The sequence below is a fragment of the Strix aluco genome, chromosome 13, assembly GCF_031877795.1.
Source record: "Strix aluco isolate bStrAlu1 chromosome 13, bStrAlu1.hap1, whole genome shotgun sequence".
NCBI classification, from domain to species: domain Eukaryota; kingdom Metazoa; phylum Chordata; class Aves; order Strigiformes; family Strigidae; genus Strix; species Strix aluco.
Genome location: NC_133943.1, coordinates 15,961,036 through 15,975,961, shown reverse-complemented (window position 1 = coordinate 15,975,961; position 14,926 = coordinate 15,961,036). Strand labels below are relative to the sequence as shown.

At 40.1% G+C, this 14,926-nt stretch overlaps 1 protein-coding gene across 7 annotated transcripts in view; it reads right to left on the bottom strand.

Annotated features, from left to right (window-relative positions):
* The window catches only part of TENM2 (teneurin transmembrane protein 2), a 700,085-nt gene extending 691,917 nt beyond the window's left edge, over positions 1–8,168 (bottom strand). For all 7 annotated transcript variants that reach the window (XM_074838105.1, XM_074838106.1, XM_074838107.1 and 4 more), the window contains exon 1: positions 8,089–8,168. The gene's annotated coding sequence lies outside the window, so the exon portion shown is untranslated. The remainder of the gene's footprint in view (positions 1–8,088) is intronic.
* Positions 8,169–14,926: the final 6,758 nt, after the last annotated feature.

Here is a 14,926-nt window from a genome sequence, read left to right as displayed (position 1 = left end):
GTAGCATCTTGCTAAGGAATGATCTTAAAGGAGCAGAAAGAAGAGAGTGATGACAGTGATCCACTGAGGATTCACTATTTCAGCTTTTTGCTGTAACAGTAAGATCAGTTACCAATGGAAGGCATGTTGGTTATCAATGTCATGATCTGAGACTACTTCTCTCCCTTGCCCTGCAACGATGAGTCAAAGTACCATGAAGATATTTCCATCTTCTACACGGTCTGTGTCAGAAGGATTACTGAAATAATTGTGACTTTTATTCCCTAGAAAAATACTGCAGGAAGTTCTGCTGCACAGTGAGCCACTTCGGCATTGGTCCTGACCACTGACATGATTTTCTGAAAAGGTACGTTCTGTGCAGCTCCACTCTCATGTCATCTCTCAACAACAGGTAGGTTCCACAGAAGGAAGAAGGTGACAATGTTCTGGATTTCAGTCAGCATCCCTTAGCAGGTAGGAAAGCTGAAAGACAGCCACACATCTTATTCTTTATTTCGTAGCTGCGGCCATTGGTGTCAGCTAAGATTTGCACTGGAATACCATGTACTTCAGTATTGGTTAATAAAGCTGTGACCTCCAAATTTAGCACTGCACTAAGAGACTTTTTCCTCAGACTTTCTGTGCCCACAACAAGCAGCTGGAGAGAAAGGGAAAAGAAGATGATTTAGGTTACTCTCTATGCAGGGAGACAACTGAAGCCAGCTCACTTCTCAGCAATAAAAAGGGTTACTTCCTTTTGTGACCAAGGCTATATACAAATCTTTGTTACCATACCTTTTTTTTTAGATTATTAATAATCTACCTGACGGTCTACTTCTCATAAATCTTTCCTGAAAATACTTAACCACCAAACATACACATTTATTTCAGATGCCTTAACTGAAATACCTAGATGCAGGTTTTTTTCTCAAGGATTTTCTGCAGTTACAGACGCAGTATAAAGTCCAGAGGGACATTAAGTATTGATCTTAAAGTGAGTAAAGCTAATAAGGAAGATTTGATCATCTTATAGGCACCCACTCATCTCTAAACAGTCAACTTTCTTTAAAAATCTGTTCTCTATTGCTTCACTTTCAGTACCGATCTGCACATTTCCCGTTTCCCTCAGCAGCATTTGCCAGTGTTCTTTAGCTGATATTTAGGCCACATGTTCCCACAACAGAAGGAACTGATCGAAGACATACACCATGGAAATTTTCTCTATCTTCATTGCTAGCAGACCTTCATGTGTCACACAAATGTTTACATAAACTCAATCACGTTTTAGGTAACTGTACACATGGAATATAAACAGACTAACCAAACTGTTGCAAGATGATTACAGCTCCACTTTCATGGTACTGTTGTATTTACTTACACCTATAGTTACAAGTATAAAGTTTCAACATTCAAATATTCTTCTATAAACTAAGATTTGTCTAAAATCCTATACTTACTCATGATTGGAAGGAGTCTGACAAAACAATTATTTTTCTGTGAGATTCATTAATAACCCTTTTGATTTCAGTGCTCAGTCAGCTATGTTGAAGAGGAAAACTATTTCCCTATCCCTTTATGGGCTTATGTTTTTGTGAATGTTCACATTTTTATGTTTGCATGCAAAAGTAGTATACAGCCATAGCTCATTCCCTCAAAAGCCACAGACAATGATAAAAACATTTTCTGTGTCAAAACTATGTAAAGTTAGAAGAAATGCCTAGACAAGAAAACATGACTTAAGAGAAAGTACTATGTTCCAGACTACACTCTTGCCAACTCCTGATGGACTGTGACTTTGTGAATGTCCCTGAGCACAAAATCAAAAGCATGAAGAACCTGCACACGTGCACATCCAAATCTTTTTATCTTAGTTCATATTTATATACAGTTATTTTCTTTAAATGCATAATTCTTCAGTAATGGTGAAAGTAGGTATCTATACAGTGACAGCAGAACTAGGCAAACAGCATGTACTGATAGGCATTTTTAATTATATTTGATTTTTTTAAAAATATTGTTTAAGTATATTAAGCTGTATAGCACTTGTTTTAATTTGGTTCAGAGAACTCATTTAATGTTGCAAATATGAAGCGGGTGACATTCCTTGCTAGACAATGTATTTTTATATACTATGATGCATTTAGTATTTTCCTTTGCTACTTTATTTCAATTGATGTAAAGCCAACGTCTCATTTTTCCCCCAGAATCTGATTCAAACACAGTATGTCTTATCACGTTGGCAAGACAAGTGTAGCAAGTAAAGTGAACTTTATTTTCAAGATCAAAAATGTTGTCTCTAGTGTCACTGTTACATTTCAACATTAAATATTCTGTCTTTCTAAATACTCAACTTTTTTTTTTTTTTTGTTGAAAAAGGTGCTTACCCATTTTTTAGTATGCAGTACAATGCTGGAGCACACTATTATGATAACTTATTTCACTGCAGATAGCTGCATTTTAAAGAGAGATTGAAAAGTCACCAGGCAATCTATACTTGCAAAAAGCTTTGGAAAAATCTGTTTACATTTAATAGGACTTTCTATATTTTACTGTTTTTACATGCGTTTACACATAAGCCCTGCATGACTATGTAACAATGGCTTCAGAACACAATTTGTGTAGTTTCCACTTACATACGTTCATCCACACCTCTTCAAACTTACATATTCTGCAATATAGTTTACATATAGCAATGTACAGAGCCATTCAAAACGACAACAGAACCAACGCTCCTAAGCTCATTAGTTTAGGAAAAGTGACTTTCCTAAACATTCTCATTTTTTTCCCTAGAAGAAAAAAAAAATTTAAAAAACAGATTTGCATATTGAGGGTTAAGGGAACACACACAAAACTTCCCAGGAGACATCTAGATTCTCACATAGCTAACCACAGTAGTACACACACCCAGACAGGCTCTTTTTGCTCTTGTACAATAGGCACACTGATGACTCGCAATGTTAAGGTGCTGGTCTAAAACATGGCAGACCTGGACTCATATCTGCAATAAAAGCTTCTCTGGGTCTCTCAGACTGTGGTTCAAAAACATTTACACTAGTTGATATCACTGTGCCCACAAAAGCCTTACATGAACAAGAATAAGCAAAAGAAAACAGTTTTGTTCCTATCACCTACACTGCTTCCCCCAAACAGCACAGCAGCATAAAACACTGCTGTTCTCGCTTCGGGTGCCTACTCTGCGTGCACAGCTACAGCACAGGTACAGCACTGGGCTTCCGTTGCTGCCTTCCACATACTTCACACGGTAGCTTCCACAAGGACTTTATATAGAAATTATTTGCATACTTTTAAAGTGTTTCAATGATATGTTCATTAATGATTTTGATAGGTGCGCATACCCCTCTGACTGATCTCTAGTGCCTTCCTTGCCTGTGTGGGCTGAAAAACAACAGATAAATCTAGAGAATTGAGACCAACTGGAAGTTTTAAATGCTCCTACTAAAAACACAAAGGCAGCGACAGTGTTCCCCAAACTAGTATGAAAATCCTTCAAGAGCAGCTACTCATATATTTTATACAATTTTAACACACATGTGTAGTTCTGAAGGGTTACAGTTAGTGTTTTGGCTAAAGGTACATATTTATATACCAAAGAAGTCCCGTAGGAACAAAACTAGAATGAAGGCTCTATTATCCAAAAACAAAAAGGGTGATACCTTGTTCTTAACTTCCCCATACTATTTGATTGGCATTATAGTTAAAATAAAATAAATTTAAAAAACAAACAAAAACAAACAAAAAAAACAACACCAAAGCAAACACAAAACAAAGCAATTGCCCAAACCCCAAAGCCAAACTCCCCTACCTCAGTGCAACTTTGCTTTCCATTCATCAGACAATAAAACATATCTTCTACAAAACTTTTTCCTGAGTTAAAGAAAGAAGCATGGCTTAAGATCAGTTGTTTCCTTAACTATTACCTCAGAATACTGAATACTGCCACTGGTGAAGGCAGTATATGCATCACGTATCCATCCTCAACCTGCTCAGCTAAACATAAGTTTATAATTCAACGTTGTGCAGCTTGTTGCTAAAAATCTTATAATTACATCTGTTTGGATGACTACTAGGTTATTAACGTTCAGCAATAAACATGAAAGCAGACAATTTATTACTATTTCGCACTGAATGTCAATCAATTCAACCAAAAAGAATCTATTTTAAAAATAATAAAAAATGAATAGTATCTAAGCTTAGCGTGCTTCCTGCTTATCCAAAAAGTCTATCTGATAATATTGAGTTAGTCAGCAAGGTGGATTTAAAACAATGTATTTGAACTTCAACAGCATTATGAGATCCCAATGCAGACCAATAATTGAGAGACAAACTTCAGCTAACAGAGAATGCCCTAAAGTATCTTTTAAATTCGTATGCCGATTAGGCGAAACTGTATTGCAGAAAACATTTTACACATTGCTGTAGCCGCTCAGCTAAGTGACTCTGAATAAGGATCAGAACAAGGGGCTCTTTGAGGCTACAGAGAAGACCAGGACATAGATGTGGTCCAGTCTGTGGTTGGAACAGCCTGATGCAGCCACAGTCATTTCATACTCTACATCCTACAAAACCTAGAAGTACACCATACAGGAGCTGTTTTGTGCAGTAAGGAATTAGAAAGATGAGTCACTATCAGTTGGTATGAAGGCTCTGGGATGTGACACCTCAGGTCAGAAAGTATGGACCAGTTCTGCATATGTCTAGTATTAGCAAAACTATCCTTTCTATTGTAGCACAGCGCGTAACATATAAAACTATTCTTCCTGATAAAGATCTTGTGAAATTATAAGTCAAGTATAGTTATAAAGAAAAAAAAGCCTGGAAAAAAACTTGCCATTTCCATTAAACATTAACCTGCTGAAAAAGCAAGTCAGGACTAAAACATCTCTTATCTTAATCAGTTTAGTACAAATTAATTTAATTTATATTCTAAGGTTGTATTTCCTGTTACGGATCCAGGTCAGGCAAGGGCAGACTTTTTAGAACTATCCATTTATATAAAGGAATATTATTATTTAAAGGATCAGTCCAGTAATTTTTTGGTCTTTAAGCATGGACTTCAGTGGTGCTGCTCCTATGTGCACCTTTTGCCAAAAACATTAAGGATTGAGGGATTAAATACACAGTAAACTGCAAACAAACACAAAACAGCTTTTCAAACATCGGTATATTGACTTGAGTGGTCTAACAGTGGCTTGAGCTTTGTCTCCATCTAATTTGACCTTCAGTTTAGTTTGACCTCTCAAACAAGAAAGTCTAGACATTGACCTTGATTGAACTGAACAAACATTTTCCCTTTTCTATGTTGTTCTAAATAATTTTAAGCACAAGATCACCACTACAGTTTACACCATTACTTACTCTACCAGTAATACTGTTCACAATAAATTTTCTTTGACTGCAGAAACAAAACCGACATTATTTGACAGGAAAATGCCAAAGCCATGACCATAATATATCATAAGTTGAGATATATATTGCTTTTTTTTCCCAGAAATAAAAATCTTCTTTAAAAAGGCAAAGAAGTTTAACTATTAACTCCCTCAAATCAACGCTCCTACCACTGCTAATCTCTGTGACCTAACCAGAGAAAGTACCTCCTCTATTTTCTCATGCAGCTCTCTGACTTTTAGTACGAAATGTTGAAATGAAAATACAGTTCAATTTAATTAGAGGAAAACATCACTAGTGATTTTCACGTGTTACTTTTCCCCAAGCTACATAAACAGTTGAAATCTAATGACACAAAAACATGATAATTTTATTTTCATTATCCATATGAAAAATAAGCACATAGAAAATTAAAAGATTACTGTTTTCATATAAGCACTGTCTTAGCAGGAAATGTTTTAAAATAAGCAGAATAATTCAAACATTATCTGGATCAAAACTTTTTTTTCTTTTTTAATATGCTGAATGTGTGTTAACAATTGGAAAAAAAATACTTCTGTGAGTTCTTAGAGGTTGCCAGGACACTAAGACACCACAGCTAAGAAAGTTTTCCTCTCGAAATGAATTACAGCTCAGACCTCACAGCTGGCTTTTCGAATACCACACAATCTATATCAGTGTAACATATTAATAGTTTTTATTTATTACTCAGCCACTAGAAACCTCAGCATATGGGCCAAGCTAAATGAATCGTCAACCTGGTTACTGATTTGCCAATGCACAGGAAAATTATGCCCGAGTACGTTGTTTGTATATATTTTAAACCTTGACAATGCAAGAAATGCCACCTATCTTTTGGTTGTCAGCCCCCTGTAAAAATCCACTTTACCTAGCACTTACATAAGCCCCTTAGAAAAATACCTGTCATTGTTCTATACAGTGGAGATTCATGAGTTTCTCAAATCAGTATAATTTGACTGATAATACAAATGTCTTGAAGAAAGTCATCTCTGTCTAAATTCTTCTGAAGTTTGAAGAAAAACTTTGAGACTATACAACCAAGATTACCTATTAAACTTGCATAAAGTAACTGTATTAACAGGTGATACTACTTTTTCATTAACTCTGCACTTAACAGACTACATTTTTTAATACATCAGATTTTCAACAGCATTCCATAAAGTACTCTATGAGATATTCGATAACTACACATACTTATTGACAGCTTGCATTCCGTATTGTTTCAGTCAAGCTTTTTTTTCTTAAATGGCTACAATACGACCGCTTCCAGACTTTAGTTATTTAGAATGCAAGCTTTTTGAATCTCTTTGATCTTATATAATCGTTTAACCATACAACTAAATATTATAAACAAAGTCTCCTTTAATTCTGTGTTCCTGCATTTCAATTCTGTTATAATACCTGTTTTCTCCATGTAATACAAGGTTTGGTAAATTTAAACAAGTACAAGTCAAACGTTATATAGATAAATATATAAATATTTACATACACCCACATAAACACACACAGACAATACCTGCCATTACATTTTGAGCCTTTTAAAATAACAGCACACTTAAATATGGAAGTACAAAAAAAAAGCATAAAAAGCACATATTAAGACATCAGTAGTATTAAATCATCTGAAATTGCTACAGATAAATGTTTACACTGGCACTTACAAGCATCCTAACAAGAAGTGCTGAAAAAGGAGTCTGGTTCAGAGATACAGAGTTAAGAGCTCCATTCACATCCATTAAGCCACCGTATTTAAATTTCAGTTTGGGTGTGTGCAAGACACAAAATAGTATCTTGTCAAACTGCCACTCCATGTAAGGTCTAACAGGGACTTGGTCTGGTGTTAGCATACGTTGGTACATTGTCTCGGCAATGTATGCAGTACATGCCAGCAATCTCTTCCTCCACAGCTATGAATTTATTATTAAGTGCAATTTCGAAACAGCTCAATCGCAGGGCTATACGTGAAACACCAAAGCACTTCTATGTTTATTATCTTCACAAACAACGTAATATTATTGTCCCTGCATCACTCCTGCAGATTTGCAGGAAGCAGTAAAAGCAACATATTTTTTTTAATTCCCTTTTGGAATACAAATGCCTGCCTTCTCCTATTTCTGCCTGTTTCTAACCAAGACGCACTGTGGACAATAGTTTCTGAATCAGTGATACCTTTCCACGCTGTTGGCAAAAACTGAAAAAAAAAAAAAAAAAAAAAAAAAAATTATACTTCAATCCCAGAAGGGAAAAAAGAAAAGAAAAAAAAAAAAAAAAGAAAGATGAAGCAGCTTAAAGAACAAAGGCAACATTAAAACACCGTGAAAATAAAAGAAATACCAGCGATCACGGATGAGAATTAATGGGCAGAAAAGCAGCAGCAGCACTTATTGCAGAGGCAAAGAGAATCCTCTTTCCTTGGAACTCATGCAACTAATGACCTCTCCAACTGCTGAATTAAACGGCTCCAGGAAACAAAACACTTACTGCCTGGTTTTAAGACACATATCAGAAGTTGTCAACTCCGCTAACGCAATTACAGAAGGGGGGTGGGGGGGGGGGAGGTAGAAGGGAAAGGGAAGGGAGCGACAGAGACAGAAACGCTGCAGCTTTAGGCGCTGTTGCCGAATGAAAAGCAGTAAGGAGAGCCCTGAGCATGTAGGCAAGTAAGAAGTGAAGAGCGTTTACCAGCAGCAGCAGCAGGTTGAGCAGCCCGAGTGCCTCACACCGTCTCTGGGAGATAACTTAGCACCGGTGCGGATTCCTTCACTGACGAGGGACCCCCTTCCCTTCCCTGGTTCTGCTCTCCTTCCCTCTCCCTTCCCGTCCCGTCCCTCCCCCGAGGAGCGGAGCGGAGCGGCGGGAACAGCAGCAGCAGCAGCAGCAGCAGCCTCCCACCGCCCCCGGGAGGGGAGCGGCGCGGCGCGGAGGAGCCGCGGGCGCGGAGGAGCCGCGGGCGGGCGGTGGCGGGCCCCGGCAGCCGCCCGCGCCAGCCGCGCTCTGGCTGCAGCCCCGCCGGCCCCCGGCTGCACGCGCCGCGGCCGGGCCCGCCAGCCAATCCCCGCGCTCGGCACCCGGCCGCGCGCGCGCAGGGCCCCCGCGCGCTGCCGGGGCCGGGCGGCGGCGCGGCCGTGAGGGACCGCGCGCGGGGCCGGGGGCGGCGGCTCGGCAGCGCCCCGCCACCAGGGCGCGGGGGCCCCGCGGCGCTCCGGGGGTGCCCTTGGCGCCTCGACCCTTCCTGCGCATAGCGGGGCGTCAGCGCTGCGCGCCGCGCCCGTCCCTCGGCGGAGCGGCCGGGCCGCCCCAGCCCGGCGAGCGCTGCCGCAGAGGTGCCTCCGCCGGGCCGCCGGCCCCGGGGCGGGGAGGGCTTGCCGGGATGCGGGTTCCGTCGCCCCGGCGAGGGGACGAGACTCGTGAGGGGAAGGGCGGAGGCCGCCCCTCTCCCGCCGGAGCCGGGGGGGCGGCGGCGCTGAGGGAAACGGCGGGCGCGGGCGAGCCTGGCCCCGCTGCCGCCCCCCGCCTCGGCGTGCGGGCTGCCGCTGCGGGCAGGCCGGGCCCCGGGGGGCTACGGGGAGCGGGAGCAGCGACCGCCACCGCCCGACAAAATCTCATCACCGGAAAAAACTGTTAAAAAACTGCTTCCATCTTTTTTCCACGAGTTAGAAACGTTTCGACAAACTGTTCTGCACTTCTCCAGAAAGGAATGACTTTAGCTATAATCTTCCCCTTCTCAGTGAACTGGCCACAGGTGAGCCTCAGACATCATGTTCTATATAACGTTACTTCCAAATACCGTACAGAATACCTACCTTTTCTGTAAAGTATAATTAAATGTTGACTATTATTTAACCTTAATTTTCCCCTCCCCCTTTGCTACACATCTGCAAAAGCACTAACGGCACCGAAGAAAATAAAAAGAGCGCTAAAGCAAAGTAGATCAGAAAACAAGAGAATGGCGAACTGCTAGGCACAAGCTGATGTCAACCTATAAAAACTTTGGGCAGATTCTTGGCAAGGCCTGGAGAAAAGTAGCAACAGGATATACAGAAACAGTAATGGAGAGGAGCCTTGGACACGGGTAATACACAGCAGCACGGTCAACAGTGCTGCCACAACATAACCATCTTCATGCCGATATTTCATAAAATAGAAAATCTGCATGAAGAAATTCAGTAAACTAGAGCACAATGAATTACCTGTAGCTGAGAAAAGTGTACTGTAAATGATTAAAAGGGGCACTACAGCAGAGTTAATTTTCCAACTGTAACTGTAGTTTTATAACTGTCAACAAAGAGCAGGAGTTTTAAGGGGCAATCCAGAAATCAGCAGGGAAGCATCTCTCAGCTTTTCAAGGTTAATTGAGAAGAGGGGAGAGCTGAGCATACTAGTAGAGCTGGGTAAATTACATGCAATGCTGTAGCTTGAGGACTGCATCTATTCACAGGGGTGAAGAAGATCCACGTAGCCACAACTTCTCCCTGGCCTCATCTTTTTCTGTGGCATTTCACAGATTTCAAGATGTGTCCTTGTCTCAAATGCAGTGGTCTAAATTTTAATGTCGTATGCATGGTGATGTTCTGATTCTGCAGAGACACTTCTGTACAGAGATACTGTGAGAGTAATTTTGCTAGAAATATTCTCTCGGTTTGAAAATAAACTAGATTGCAAAAATGAATGTTAGAGATGTATTAAAAAGATTGTTGCAGTTAAGTAATGAGTTGTCCCTATCGGGAAGAAAGACTGAGAATTACACTCAGATGGGAAACAAATCTTGTCAAACTACATTTTGATGCAACGCAAATTTCAGTGAAAAAGGTAATGGAATGTCTGTACTAGCAGTCCATAAAGCACGTGACTTGATGCTTATGATGATTAAGCAGAAATTAGCAAAAACCAAAATACATTGAGCCTGTACAATCTAAAGATACTTGTAAATCTTCATCTCACTGGAGTATTTCTAGTACTGATCTACAGCGTATCACAAAGCTACATAATACATCAGTGATTTGAGAGTGAACAAACAAATGGCTGATTAAAGGCCACGCAACAAAGAGTTGTTGATGGTCAGTTATGATGGACACGGGTTACTGGCACAGCCCGATCTAGATGCCGTGGTAAGGTGGCCTCATTTGTTCAACAGGACTGTTGAAGTCAAGGTCAGGTATCTGGTGAAAAAGAAGGCACATTACACTTCAGCTTGGGGGAGTGTTTTCTGGAAGGCAGCTGACAGTAGGCAGCATTGGTTTGTCCTGGTGAGTAACTGAATATACACTCCGGCTGTCATGGGTTAGTGAGGAGCACAGCTGTGAGGGGATGGGTGGTGGAGAGAGTGTCAAAGCAAGAATAAACAGAAGTTACATGTCTAGGCATTATTAGTAGGACCAATGTGGGAACACCGGCTTTGCGTCCACACGTAGGATTAATGATAACTATATAAAAATCACAATATCTGAGAGATAATTAATGTATGTTTTAGAAGGATAACCACGTCTTCTCCCTGAAGTGAGAGTCCTAACAAGACGGGGAACCATGCCCTCTCTTCCTCTTGTTCTCCATTTAAACTGATCTTGGATTCTTTTAGATGCGGTGATACAGCTTCAGGGGAGGAGAGGTTTGTTCCCATCCCTTCAACCTGGTGGTAAGGGTATTCTCCTGGGAAAGGGAGACATGGGACTCAATATGCAGGCAAATACCTCATTTCTTGGGTTAGAACTCTTTAACTACTGGATTCGTAAGTAAACGGTGACCACAGGCTACTCCTCCTCTAGCACATTTTAAATCCTTTAGCTCTGTTTAGTTCTTAGAGGAAACAACACAAGTGCCTACCTTCAAGAACAGGTTCCAAGCAGTGAATCCCAGGTGAATAGAAGCATATTTCTTCAGATTTTAGTAAAGTGCCTGAGGAATGGGACTGCAGATGCATCACTGTCCTGTTTCCTGTTGGCTGTATTAGTTACTGCTCCATGGCCCAGATGTTTAAAAGGTAGGGCTGGGATACACAGCCTGGAACCTGCATGCTTTATTAGCTTCAGTCCCCAACACCTTTGGAGTTTCTCTCAGTACCACCTTGTCACTTACAGAACCTGCTGACATGAGAACATCTTGTCCACTTTCAGAAGGGCCACGGCTCCCCTTCTCACACTTTGAAAAATTGACCTTCAGTGTGATTTGAAAGGAAAGGGAAAAGGAGACAACAAAAAAGATTTGCAGTTTACTGGAGAGAAATGCTTGTCCCCTTGCCTTTTAAGCATGTGTTTGAATTTTCTAACCTGGAACTGCTGATTTTTCAATGCATCCCTCTATATTGTTATTCCTCTATTAGTGTGATTAGTATGTAGCAGCCCCACCACACACATTGCTATGGCTTGATCAAAACAGGTGTAATTAAAGACAGTTTTGGAAGCTGATGCTATGTAAATGCATCGTACAATGAAGGTGAAATTTTAATACTGCAGCTAATTAATGACTGGAACATTTTACCTATGGAATGTGAAGTCTGTGCTGCTTGGAGTCTTTAAACAGAACTGAAAACCTTTCTGTAAGATACGTTGCATCTCAAATGTAAGTTAAGGGACTGGTGGAGTGGGTGAAGTTCAGGTGAAGTTCACCTGCTGGCATTACACAAGGGGTCACACCAGATGATAAGCACGGTTTTTTCTTCCCCTATAAACTATAAATCATGATATGCAATGATCCACCATAACAACATAGGACTCAACTCTTCAGAATAGAGAGAAAGCTTATCTTACTGAACAATGCCTCTCAACTGCTTTAACATGTTGTAAAGAGGATTATTTTAATTAATTGGTACAATTTCCCACATTTATTATATATACTGGAATATCATTAGTTGCACCTGATTTAGATGTCCTATTTTCATTCTTAATCCTATGCCTGCAATTGCACAGTAAGAAATACATCCTCTGAACAGTAGACAGAATTACAAAAAAATAGAAAAATTAAAAAAAAAAATACGCATGGGAGTATCTGTTCCAAGGAAGTAACCATGCAGTGGTACGGGCGAAATATCTGAGTATTGTGCAGTGAGCTACCAACAGAGGAGGAGTGGCAAGGTACAGAATTTTAACAGACTAGAATTACCATCTTTGGTAATTCAGTAAATGTGGTGCATGTTTGACATTAAAATAAGGGAGTTTATGTCACCTCTTAAATATTGCCAGAAGCTGTCCATAATCTGTCAAACAAAGGGAAGAGAAAGGTGTTGAAATTGTACTAGTATTTTCAGGTAGTTTCCAGTCCCTTTAGCCTTTTTTTTTTTTTTTTTTTCCCTTCTCGAGCCAGCCCATCTACCTTGTAAGAATTACAGCCTGTCTTTGAAACGGCTCAAATGGAAGTACCAAGCAGGTAGAAAGCTACTTGCTATATGCTTGAACAGCTCAGAACAATTCAAAGCCATCAACAAGTTTGCAGCTCTGGAAGAAGAAGAGGAGAAGAAAAGATGGAAAGTCTTTGTAAGAAATACCTGCTCAGCGGAAAGTAGAGAAAAAGTGAAGACTTTTATAGACACAGAACACTGTTGTACGAAAGAGGGATCATTTTTCTTTGGAGAAATTGCTGTCTGCAAATGAGCATGTTCGGCATGCACAGCCATCCCTAACGAACCGCCGGCCCCCATGCAGGATTCAGCAGAGTACCAGCTGTCTGTCATGGTGCGTGCCCACAGCGTGCTACATACACGGAACTCTGGACTTGCACACCTAAACCCCCCTTCCCCTACAGCATCTTTGCTGACCACAGGTATTTCAAAGCAATTGTAAAGAATATGGCTGCCAACTTATTGTTAAAGTGGACTAGTTCCGTCTTCAAGCAAACGATGAGCCTTTGCTCATCCGGCAGATCAAGAGCAGAATTTACTGGGCACTGAGAAGAATTTTTGTGTTCCAGTTGTCCAGTTCTCAGAGGACAACACCTTGTAGGTACTGAAATCAGGTATCACTGTTGAAGAGTTGGTGGGATGCACTGTTTGCACTGTAGTTACTGTGCTAAGAGTGCTTGTGTGATAATCCTAAATCACTAATACAGATGTTAAATACATGAATATCAGGGCAATTCTTACTCGTGTGAATCAGGAACCAGGTCTCTTACCTTCTTCTGGCCTGTCCACTTACTGGAGTCATACTGGTTTCTAACACACATTTTAGATTCCAATTCCTGAATACTGACATCCCTATGCTCATTACTCCTGTAACAGAAATGGAAGATACAGCTGTTAACTAGTCCTTCCTTTGGTTTTGCAAGCTACTGGCTGCTACTGAGTGTAATTGCAAGCTGTTACAATGTTAATTCTCTTTGCCATTTTAATGACTCTGACACCACAGAGGATGAACAGTTTCACTTGTCTTCCTGCAGTAATTACTGAGAGGTTGTAACCATTACATTTAAGAAAAAGTATATGCTTTATGTAGATGTCTGTATATAGAAATGCCTTTGCATTTTTGGTCTGGGAGAAAATACTACAAGGTAATTATGATAAAAACCATGGAGGTCAGGGAGCATTCGGGTTAGTAACTGAGTTCACTGACAAAATCAACATTTATTTCTGGTATCAGAAGTACTTTTGTCTCAGCGTCGCATGAAGTGGTCTTGGTGTGGATGAGGTACACCACAGATACGTACTCTGCACAAGAGTAAATGAGACTCACTTTAGGTAAATGACCACACACACAGACAGACAGTTCTAGTATGCAGGCTAGGTGAAAGGTCAGATAAATTGTTCTAGCCACAAGACGTGGTAAAATAACCTATCTGGAACAATATGCAGAGAAAAGGAAGAGAAAAAGAAACTAGCAAAGTGTAAAGCATACCTTAGCTATTTTGCATAATATTGAAATTAATTCAGTCAGTACAAGATTTAAAGTCTGACTCAAAAGCAATATTAAGTTAGCAGTCTGCTTCAGCAGAAAGCATGTAAAAAGGTGCAGACAAATCATCTCCTGGAAGGTGTGTGTAAAAATGCAAAAAATGATTGGAGAAAGAATGACGAGAACAAAAGGAAGGTAAAAATGGAAGTGTACAATATATAAAAGAGGGCATGCAATTTGTGACACTTCACCTGTGTAAGTGATACACTTCTATGCCTACATAAAATGCCGATGCAAACTTCACTAACAGCATTTGTTCCTTTTAAATAAGACCACTCTGGAGATTGGGGGAGGAATTAGAGGGGGGAAAAGCTGAATTTGTTACCTAAAAAACCTATGATTTATCAGTGAATCTTTTAACTTTCATGGGCTCACTTGGCATTAGAAAATATAATAGAACAGTATTTTTTTCATTTTCTTAGTATGCAAGAATTACCAAGACAATGAAAAACATTAAATAATAATAAAACAACATAAAATTCTCAGGATTGGAATAACTTTTTTCCAGCAGATAACATAAATTCAGTGTTATTGAATAGGATTTTTAATAAAATAATGAAATAATAGAGACTGTGTAACTGATGTTTATTTTAAGCTATTAGTTAAACAATTTTAGTTTTGATTTGCTTAGCCTTAATTTGGCC